The 11,137-nt window shown below is 53.9% G+C and overlaps 1 protein-coding gene across 2 annotated transcripts in view; it reads left to right on the forward strand.

The window, feature by feature from the left end:
- Positions 1 to 4,981: 4,981 nt before the first annotated feature.
- The window catches only part of TPRA1 (transmembrane protein, adipocyte asscociated 1), a 16,742-nt gene continuing 10,586 nt past the window's right edge, over positions 4,982 to 11,137 (forward strand). The window contains exon 1 of one of the 2 annotated variants that reach the window (XM_011950739.1): positions 4,982 to 5,188. The gene's annotated coding sequence lies outside the window, so the exon portion shown is untranslated. Of the gene's footprint in view, positions 5,189 to 5,302; positions 5,605 to 11,137 lie in introns of those variants that run through there. The other variant, XM_011950738.1, reaches the window with a different exon arrangement.

Here is an 11,137-nt window from a genome sequence, read left to right on the forward strand (position 1 = left end):
ATGGCCAGGCACGGTGGCTCACACCTGTAATCCCAGCACTTTGGGAGGCTGAGGTGGGCGGATCACCTGAGGTCAGGAGTTAGAGACCAGCCTGGCCAACATGGAGAAACCCTGTCTCTGCTAAAACTACAAAATTAGCCAGGCATGGTGGCGCATGCCTGTAATCCCAGCTACTCGGGAGGTTGAGGCAGGAGAATCACTTCAACCCTGGAGGCGGAGGTTGCAGTGAACTGAGATCGCGCCATTGCACTCCAGCCTGGGCAACAAGAGTGAAACTCTGTGTCAAAAAAAAAAAAATTATCCTGGGACTTAGCAGCTTGAAGTGATTAGCATACATTATCTCGGTGTCTGTGGGTCAGGGATCTGGGCATGATGCTGCTGGGTGCCTTTTCTTCCAGGTCTTTCAAGGCTGCAGTCAAGGTATTGGCCAGGGCTGCGGTCTCATCTGAGGGCTCATCTTGAGGAGGATCCCCTTCCAATTTTCTTCACATGATAGGATTCAAGTCCTCATAGGCTGTTGGACTGAAGACTTAGCTTCCCACTGGCTCTTGGGTGGGGGCCTCTCCACAGGGCAGCTTACAACCTGGCAGCTGGTTTCTTTCAGAGCGAGTAAACAAGAGAGAGAGGCCATTCAAGACAGACGCCATGTTTTGGCAGTGATATTCCATTACTTTTGCCGTATTCTGTTAGGTAGAAGTGAGTCCTGATGTCTGGCCCACATTGAAGGAGAGGAGATCCTAGCAGGGCTGGGGATTATCAGGAGCCCTCCCAAAGGCCACTGAAGACAGCAGTCAGCTGGCTGCCCAGAGGTCATCTGATGAGGACTAGGAGCTGTTGGTGGCCCTGGCGATAGCAGATCTGGGATGGCCGGTGTGTCTAGAGTCAGACACCACACTGAAGGTAGGATGCAGGGAACATTGTGTTGACAGGTAGGATGCAGGGAAGTGAGAAAGGTGAATGTGAGTTACTAGTTGGAGGCTGGAGCGCTTTTATGTCACTCAGAGATGTATGGGTCAGAGAAGCATTCCCAGGTGTGGAATGGACTATGAGAGTTGGGACAGGCACTGGAGTGGGATGTGGCTTTTTCTCAAATGAGAGGTTCTTGGGCATGTTTAAACACTGGTCGGGGGGCAGGATAGGAGAGATGGAAAGGTGGGTGGGGTGAGTAGGCAGCCTCTGTGATGGCCCTGATGGCCCTTGCCTTCTGGTATTCACACGCTTGTGTAATCTCCTCCCAACAGCATAGGACAAATGTGGTTGGATGTTACTTTGGAGATTCAGTTACAAAAAGACTGCAGCTTTGCTCACTCTGAGGGAAGGCAGCATCCCTGTCTTGAGGACACTCAGGCAGCCTGGGACAGGCTTGGGGAGTGAGGAGCTGGGATCCCGGCCAGCAGTCATGCTGGACTTGCTCCAGGACACATCACCTTGGGGTTTGCTCTTCCCACATCACTAGGCATCCATTGCTGGGCATCTGCTTCAGGACATCACCGAGGATAAGTCTCCTCCCCTCTCTGGTTCCACCATCTGTAGCCTGTGGCTTTCATCCTCAAGGGCTCCATGCGACCGCTGCACATCCAGGTACCGCATCTGACCCATGTAATGAGCCCCCTCAGCTCATGTAATGAGCCAGCTGCCCATGGGCGTGGGTGTGAACTGAGGCAGAGGAGCTGCTGTGGCAGTGGTAGGTGATGCGAATCTACAATGGATTGCTTACAGTCCCACAGTGGATTGCTGCTAGGCCCACCCATCTGAATTTACATCTTAGAGGGCCTGACAGAACCCAGTTCATGAGGGGCAGCTCTGGCCTCATGGTCACTTGATGTCCCCCAGTCATCTCTACCAGGGTGCAGTAGCCTGGCAGAGCTGCTTTGTGAATGGTGTCTAGTTCTCTACTATGGATGGCCTGGTCTTGCTCCAGAACCCTAGGGGGTCTACTTTGTGGTTTTCCCACCAGAGCTTGCTGTAAGCTTCACACAGCATGTCTTCCCACCATGTATGCCTCTAGTATCATGGGAGCTGTGGGTCCCATAGCCTGAGGGACAGCCTTTGATGTCATGTGACCCCAAGATATGTGGGTCAGAGCAGCATTCCCAGGTGTGGAATCTGCTACCTCCAGAACCCAAAGAGGCCTCTAAGCATTGTCCTTGCTCCTCTGTGATGGATTGTGCGGGGGGAAGTTCTGGTGTGCCCCAGACCACCAGATGCCTACAAATCTCATTGATGTGGCAAACCCTAATTCTTCATAGGGTTTAATCTTCTGCCCATTGGAGCACATATGTCTCATCAAGTTTTCCATATACTTGTCACCACCTGCTTATCTATCCTGATTAGCACATTGTCATTGACACCGTGAACCAGTGCAGTGTTCTGCAAGATATTCAGATGGCCCAGTCCCCTTCAGACTCTGTGATGACAAAGGATGGGAACGGTACCATTGGCCTGGGACAAGACCATATGTGGGTACTGTTGGCCCTTCCTGTGAATGCAAATGGTCCCTGATAGGGATGAAAAAGTATGGTGATCAGATGGAAGGCTATACCCTGAGGCCGTGCTGATCTGTCTGTGCTAGCAATGACACCTGCACAGCACCTGTGGTCAGGGCTACCACTTGGCTGAATCTGCAACAGTCCATTGCCATTCCGTTTATTTTTATAAGGTCAGACTGATGAATTCAATAGGTTCATGGTGGGGGAAACCCTCCCACACATCTTTGGTCTTCAAGGGCGGCACCAATCTCCACCATTTTCTCTGGTGTGTGATGTTGTTTATGTGCTTACTCTCTTGGCTGGGGTTGGTGGTGGTGATGGTGGGGTCTCACAGGCTTTAACTTGACTTTTACCCCATAGACTTTTACCCCATACCACTCTTACCCCATAGACCAAGGAACCAGTGCGGGCATTTTGTTTACTACACAGGATGTCTATCCCAGTGATATATTGAGCTTGATTTTGATGGTCATATGACAGTTCCACCCACTTTGCTTCTCACGCCTAAGCACTACCATCTGGCTTCTGTTATTTGGAGATTGCTGTCATCCCCATGGCTATCAGGGAGTCCAGTTCTGTAGCAGCATCTCCTACTGTCAGCCATGGCCACCCCTGAGCCTGATGTAGGGCGATGAAGAACCTGAGAGTCAGATCTGTCCTGTTTAGCTACTTTTCATTTAACGTTGCAGATGCCACACTCTGTCCTGTGTATAGTGGATACTGCAGTGAATTAGCCACTGCCTCAGTTCTCAAATGGAGAGAGGTGAAATAGATACCTTCGGTTATTTCACAAATACAACAAAATCCCACAGAAACCTAGATATGGGTCCAAAACTCAAGAGAAGAAAATGCAGAATTCTCCAAGTCTCAAAAGGGAGAAAAAGAAAAATAGAGGGTTTAAGATTCTTCCCGGGGCCTGAAAGCTTAAGGAGATGAATAACTCCTCCCTTCTCAGGCCCAAGGCACAAGGCTACTTGTGCCAGCAAGATAGCAGAAGCAGGACAAGAGCCGGCCAGAAGATACCTGCTCTGGCTGGAAGACACGTACCCATGAAGATCGAGAAAGAGGCCATCCGGGTACAACGTATCAGTTATGCCAGACTAGGGTACTTCCTGTTTACAGGAGACTATAAAACCTTTGCCCTGTCCTCACTTGGGGCTGATGCCACTTTAGGCCTCAGCCCACCTGCACCCAGGCGCTCATTAAAACAGCATGTTTTTCCACACCACCTCGTGTTGTCTGTTGGTGCGCTCTCAGGGTTCAAACTGATACAAGAACCTTACAGAGGGTAGTTATCAGGCCTGGTCACACATGTCCCATGACTTCTCCTTCCTGGCACATGGTAGGGTGGCAGTTTCCTGCCCTCTGGAGGCTAGAAGCGGTGGCCAATTGAATGTGAGTGTGAGTGATATGTATAACTTTATGGCAGGCGCTTGAGGAACCACTGGATTCCCCACGGCTTATTGTGTCTGTGGTCATTCGTAATTACGCAGGCCGCCATTGCCCAGCCTCTCTGGCAAATACAGAAACTGAAACTTAGGCTATGCACATTTGGGTGCAGTCCAGGCTGGGAAAGTCCCAGATGAAGTCCCAGAGGATCACAAGGTGGTTTCTTCCCCAATCTCCCTGTGTTTTTAGGACAGGAGCAACGAGGAGAATGGGACCCAATCTCATTCCAGCCCAGTGGTGCTGTCATGAGGTGTGAGTCTTAGGGTGCCTGTAATAACTGGGTGCCTACAATCTGTGCCAGGCTCTGAGTCAGCCTCAAGATGCTGCAGGGGACATTCTGCAGAGTGGCTCTCTGCTCCGTCCTCATGACGCTGGAATTCTATAATAGAGTGCGGAGACTGGACGGGGAGGCAGTTAATGAAGACAATCAGGAGAGAATTGGAAGGAAATGAGACTGGACAGCTGCTCCAGCAAGGGTGCCCACAAAACCCTCTTAAGGACATGATGTGGCAAGGTGCCAGCTCAGCAGGGGAACAGGCGTAGAGACAGGAGCAGGAACAAGCTTGGAATAGCCGAGGGACAGAAACAGAGACCTGCATGGCTTGAGTATGGTGAATGCAGCATCCATGCCAGGGGATAAGACAGGCGCAATCAGGGAGGGCTTTCCAGAGGAAGCGGCTTGAAGAATTGTGGAAGTTAGAGTTGGGGGGAGGCGTCCTGGCTGTGTCGCTTCCTCATTGCGGGCTTTGGGCAAGTTATTTGACCTCTCCAAGCCTCAGGTGGCCCTGTAAAACGTGACTATAATGACCGCCCACCAGGGTTGTTAAGAGAAGTGCCGGAGGCCTGGCGCCGCCGCGTGGAGCAGCGCGCTGGGAGGCGGCGTCCCTGCGGTGTGGCGCGGCGGGAGCGCATGACGCTGGGGAGGAAAAGGGACCCCGCCCCGCCAACACCCCAGCTGAACTAAGGAAAACCCTGCGGGGCTCCCGAGACGCCTCCACGCGAGGGGGCGGTCCCTGGAAGCTCCGCCCCGACGGTCCGGCTACGGCCCCGGCCGGGAGGTGGAGCGCGGCTACCGCCAGCTGGTCCACTGACAACTGCCGCCAGCTGGAAGGCGCGCAGGGCGAGAGGTGGCGCGTCCTCAGCTTTCCAGTCTTCGATTCCGCCCGCTTTCCGAGTGAGAAAGGAAGGCCTTTCTCTTCCTGGAAGCAGCGTCGCGCCTACGCACCCACTCTGTGCTGTCTCTTTAAGAGGTCAGCGGACTGCTCCGTCTCTTGGGAATTTGATTGGTCTCTCCCACTTTTTCTTTTTTTTTTTCCAGTGATGGCTTATTCCTATAGGCTGCTGGAGGTTAGAGGGCGGGCCCGAGTGATACAGGGACTCAGGGACTTGTGGGACTGTGGCCGTTTTCGCAGTTTGGGCTGGACGAAAAAGACGGGTTGCCGCTGTCTGGAAGGGCTATAGGGTGTGCGAGCTGACCCCGCCTCGCCTTTCCTGCCTAGCCCTCGTTCCGCGGAACCGGCCGCGCCCGGTCCTTTCGCGACGCTCCCCGGCCGCCTGGTCAGGCGCTGGAGGCCGGAGTCCCGTGGCCTGTGCTGGGTCCGCGCACACCCACGGCGGCGGATGGGCGGTCGGGGCGGCCGGGCCTGAGCGCGGCCAGGGCTTTCAGGTAAGGAGGCGGCTTTCTCCCTGTTTCCTGCCGCAGCTAGAGGGGGAGCCCGGTCCCCCGTCCCGGCGGGAAGCCCAGCCGCGGTGCCCCTCCTTGCTCCGCGGGCGGCCCCTTGCCGCTCGGGCGCAGCTCGGACGGCCGAGGCGGCGTTTGGGAGGGAAGGCCCTGGGTGTGGGAACCCAGGGGAGAAGCGCCGGGCAGTCAGGAGTCGCTCGGGGCGCGGGGGCACGCGAGGCCCCGGAGGGAGCCGCACGCAGCGGCGTCGGGCTTGGCCCCGGCTGGAGGCAGTGCGGGAGGAGATCCGGACTTTGGCGACCCGCTCCGGCGCGGGGTGGCGGCACGGGCTGCAGCCCCACGGTGGCCGTCCGCAGCGGCCGAGGTGCTCCTGAGCCAAGCCTGCGCCGGTTCGGGGCTTTGCTGCCCCGCGAGGGGCAGTGTCAAAGCCTCCGCTCCCTCTGGCCTCGGGGTAGGCGGGTGGGGGCTGGCTTTCTCCTCCTCTCTGCAGTGAGGAGGGGCCGCGGGGTCGTCCAGTCCCCAGCGGGGCTTGGCGGTGCTGGAGATTAAGTAGTTCCCGTCATAACAACCTGTTGAGGGCTGCTCGTGTCGTGCCAGGCCGTGTTTTAGGGGACCGATTCCTGAGCACTCCCTGGATAGAGAGTAGTAAACACCCAAACGCGGCTCGGGCGCTGGAGACAGCTGAGAAGGGAGGACTTCTCAGAGGAGGTGTCAGGAGAAAGCTAGGGGAGAGCCAGTACAAAGGCCCCGAGGAAGGGACCAGCTCAGCAACCAGGAGGGCATGGTGCAGGTCAGATTGGGCCCAGGCCTCCCCATCCTCCTGGGGTCTCCGGCTTAGGATAGGGACCACACACCTGCCAGCCTCAAGGCCGAAGGGCAACACAGGAGAGCAAAGTAACTTGGCCTCTGCCCTATGGCGCTTCCCCACCATGTCCTTGCTCCAGGGTTTGTAAGCTCGACAGTCCTTTGGGGTGGGAAGCATTGAGGGCCCCTCTCCCCAGGGTTTCCCATCCGGTAGCCGTGGTTGGGGTTTGGTCAATACTGTTGCACAGATAAGAGCAGGGGCCTATTAACTAAAAGTCAGTGCGGGCCAGGTGCGGTGGCTCACCGCTGTAATCCTAGCACTTTGGGAGGCCAAGGTGGGTGGATCATCTGAGGTCAGGAGTTTGAGACCAGCTTGGCCAATATGGCAAAACCCCATCTCTACTAAAACTACAAAAATAAGCTGGGTATAGTGGCATCCACCTGTAATCCCAGCTACTCAGGAGACTTAGGCAGGAGAATCACTTGAATCCAGGAGGCAGAGGTTGCACAGAGATTTTATCACTACACTGCAGCCTAAGCAAGAAAGCGAGACTGTCTCAAAAAAAAAAAAAAAAAAACTCAGAAAAGTCAGGGCTTCAGGTATTTCATAAGCTTTGATACATAACGGCAATCCTGGTATGGCCAGCAGCCCCATAACCCCAGTGGGGTTGCTGGATCAAGCAGCAGCAGGAGGGACACCACCTGGGAGCCTGTGGGAAACACAGACTGTCAGCCCTACCCCTGCCCTTGGGAGGAGCATCTGCATGTTAACAACACCAGGGTATTTCCCACATCAGGTCTGAGAAGATAGCTCTAGAACAAGCCTAGTGCTCTTGACCCACAGATGCAGAAACAGGCCCAGAGAGAGGTACCTGGCAAGTTGTTGACTGGGGGCCTGGGCTCTGGAGACAGACAGCCTGGATTGCCGGCCTGGCAAGTGGCTGCCCCTCTGAGCTCCATGTGCACAATGCGGATAACATAAGTACCTCCCTCCCAGGATTGGAAACCAGAGCACAGAGGTTGGGCACAGAGGTTGCTACGTTGTTGGTAGGGGAGTGGGGGCAGGGAGAGCAGCTTACACCTCCTCTGCCTCTCCTCAGACCCCACAGCAATGGGGGCTTCCAAAGGAGTCCATGGACCTGGGAACCAATTCCTTTCCCTCCTTGCCCTTCAGTCCCTTCTCTGGTAATCCCAGCTACTTGGGAGGCTGAGGTGGGAGAATAGCTTGAACCCGGGAGGTGGAGGTTGTAGTGAGCCGAGATCACGCCACTGCACTCCAGCCTGGGCAACAGAGCAAGAGACTCTGTCTAAAAAAAAAGAAAAGAAAAGCAGCAACCACCTTTGTACATGTGTCGTTTTTGTAGATGTTTATCTCCCTGGTTTCGTTTGATTCTTATGGCACCCCCTGTTAGGCAGGTGTTTTCCCCATGACACTTGGAGGGGGAGTGACTCACCCAGGTCACACAGCAAGCATGTGGCAGAACCAGCAGTGCAGCCCATCTTCTTGACTCCATAACCTGTGTTAGCTGGAGGTTTTTCAGTGGTAAATTAGAGAAATCAGACTCAAACTGGCCTAGGCAGAAATGGGGATTTGTTGGGATTTATAACTGAAAAATCCAAGGGGGTAGGACTGGCTTTAGGTGTGTCTGAATCCAGGGGCTCCAGTGAGCTCATCAAGATCTGTCTTCATCTGTGTCTCAGCTCTGCACTCCTCCGTGTCGGCTTTACTCTGAGGCGGGTCTCTGAGCGTGAGGTCAAGGTAGTACAGCCCTGACTTACTGAGCTCAGCAGAGAGGGTTTCCTCAATTATCAATGAGAATCTCCCCTGAGACTTTTGCTCTAATAATTTATTCTAATAATAATTTACAGCAAAAGCCTCAGGGCAGATTTTCATTGGCCAAGGTGATGGAACATCCTGACTAGCCAGGCTTAGATCACAGGTGCATTCCCTGGGTTGTGAAGGGTTGGAGTCAGGCGTCCATAAACTTCCAGAGAGTCGGGGAGCTGAGTTTCCACTTCAGGAAAGCAGTACTCTTACCAACTAGCAGGAGGCTGGATGTTGGGCAGGCAAAACCGGGAGAAGCCCACCCCTCCCTCCATATCCTGGACTCTGACTAACTCCCCCACTCTCCTGCTCCCTGCCCCTGTTCCTCCCAACTGGCTTCGGTGCCGGAAGGGGCCACTCTGCTTCCTGGTGACTGCTGGGTGCCTGGCCCGCACCCTGGCCCTGCCCGTCCTGGGGCTGCGTGACATTCCATCCTGAGTCAGAGCTGGTGTTGGGCTGTTAGGACCAGGCATTTGTTCTGCCTGGCTTGGCTTTATAATAGGTGTGGGGATAGCCCATCACGGTGGCCCACACCTGTAATCTCAGCACTTTGGGAGGCTGAGGCAGGTGGATCACTTGAGGTCAGGAGTTCTAGGCCAGCCTGGCCAACATGGCGAAACCCTGTCTCTACTAAAAATACAAAAATTAGCCAGGTATGGTGGTGCACACTTGTGATCCTAGCTACTTGGGAGGCTGAGATGGAAAGATTGCTTGAACCCAGAAGGCTGAACTTGGGAGGCAGAGGTTGCAGTGAGCTGAGATCGCACCACTGAACTCTAACCTCGGTGACAGAGTGAGACTCTGTCTTAAAAATAAATACATAAATAAATAAGAGGGGTGGGGAGGAGAGGGCTGTAGAATCTCGCTCCTTCATCAGGTCACTGATATTCTCAACTCAGAGTTACAAGTTATTATCTCCTGCCACCAGAAGTCAGGCAGGAGGCCGTGCTGCACACCCGCTTCCAGCTGTAAGCTCCTCCATGCTCAGGTGGTGGCCCAGGGTACAGGAAGACACAGTTCTGGACACCACGCCCTCTACTGCCCCATGCAGGTGCAGATCTCTCCATGAGGCATCACATGTCTTTGCCTCAACCAACTGCTGGCCAGGAGCAGAAGGGCCACCCTTCTTGACTTTGACCAGAGCCACTCTGCAGGGCATGCTAGCTGTAGGGGAGGACAGTTACTCATTTGGTGGACTGTCCTATGCATTGCAGACATTTGGCAGCCCTGGACCCTGCACACAAAAAAGTCCACAGTCCTCCATCCCCTAGCAGTTGCCATGTCAAACTAGAGCAGTGCTCCACACCGGCTCCACCCTAGAGACCACTGGCTGAAATTAATGGAGACTCAATTTCTGGTGCTGGGGAGGGGCCCCTGTTTGAACACTAGGCTTTATGGAGGGATCCTGAACAAAATAGTAGCTTGTTAGTGAGGAAGAAGGGGACAGTGTCTTGTGGGCAGTGTTGGCCTCAGTTGTAAAACATCCAGTGGCTCAGGCCAGAAACTGTACCATCAGCCTTCTTTGGCCTCTTCTCTCATTCCCTGTGTTTGATCTGTCAGTGGGTCTTGTTGTCTGAGCATCCCAAAGGTCTCCCAAATCCCTCTGTTCCACCTGCGCTGTTGCCACTAGTGCAAGCCTCTGTCCTCTCATACCTGAACTGTTGTAGGAGCTCCTCATGGCCTCCCTGTCTCTACTTCTCCTCCACTTCATCCCTTTTCACTGGCATCCTGTCCCCACAGAAACCAGACCCCTCTTTCCTCGTAACACCCTTCTGGTTGCACTTAGAGTGAAGTCGAGTTGCCTGTGGGACCTGGCCCTGCCAACCTTTCTCGTATCAGCTACTCTGGCCTGTTTTTTGCCCTTGGGGCAGGACAAACCTGTTCCCACCTCTGGACCTGTGCATCTGGATCTCACATGATTCTCCCTGGAATGTTCTTTATCTCGATCTTTCCAAGACTGGCTCCTGCTTATTTATTGAGAGCTGGGCCCAAAATGTCTGACCACCCAGTCCAAGCAGTACCTTTATATTCATTGGGGTTTGGACTAGCTGTTGAAACAAAGGCTAAGATAATAGATTATTTTTATCTATGCATAACAGCCTCTGTGCAAGCTGTCCAGTACATGCACGGAGTCCCCATTGTGCTGGGGACCCAGACACTTTCTTTCTCACTGCTCTGTTACCCTCATACAGGGTTTCTACCTCATGGTCTGGGAAGACTGCTCTTGCTCCCACCGTCTCGTATCCATATTCCAGCCACCCGGAAGGGAGAAGGGCATGACCTGAAATTGGCAGACCTCACTCCAGCCTGGGCAACAAGAGAGAAACTCCATCTCAAAAAAAAAAAAAAAAAGGTTGACCAGGTGCAGTGCAGTGACTCACACCTGTAATCCCAGCACTTTGGGAGGCCAAGGTGGGCGCATCACGAGGTCAGGAGATCAAGACAATCCTGGCCAACATGGTGAAACCCTGTCTGTACTAAAATACAAAAAATTAACTGGACATGGTGGCACGCGCCTGTAGCCCCAGCTACTCAGGAGGCTGAGGCAGGGGAATTGCTTGAACCTGGGAGGCAGAGGTTGAAGTGAGCCGAGATCATGCCACTGCACTCTAGCCTGGTGACAGAGCAAGACAATGTCTCAAAAAAAAAAAAAAAAAAACTTGTGTTAGTGAAGGCTGGGCTGCTTTGCTCCCCTCCCAACAGTAGGGAAGGACCCATCTTCTTTCTTAAGATCTACTATGTGTCTTTAATATTCCCCATCACTTGAAGATTGCAGCTATGGCCTCATTTTATTATTTTTAATTAATTCTTTTTTGAGGCGTGGTCCCACTCTGTCACCCAAGCTGGAGTGCAGTGGCACGATCATAGCTCACTGCAGCCTTGAACTCC

The sequence above is a fragment of the Colobus angolensis genome, unplaced genomic scaffold (genome assembly GCF_000951035.1).
Source record: "Colobus angolensis palliatus isolate OR3802 unplaced genomic scaffold, Cang.pa_1.0 Scaffold31, whole genome shotgun sequence".
Taxonomy (NCBI): Eukaryota; Metazoa; Chordata; class Mammalia; order Primates; family Cercopithecidae; genus Colobus; species Colobus angolensis.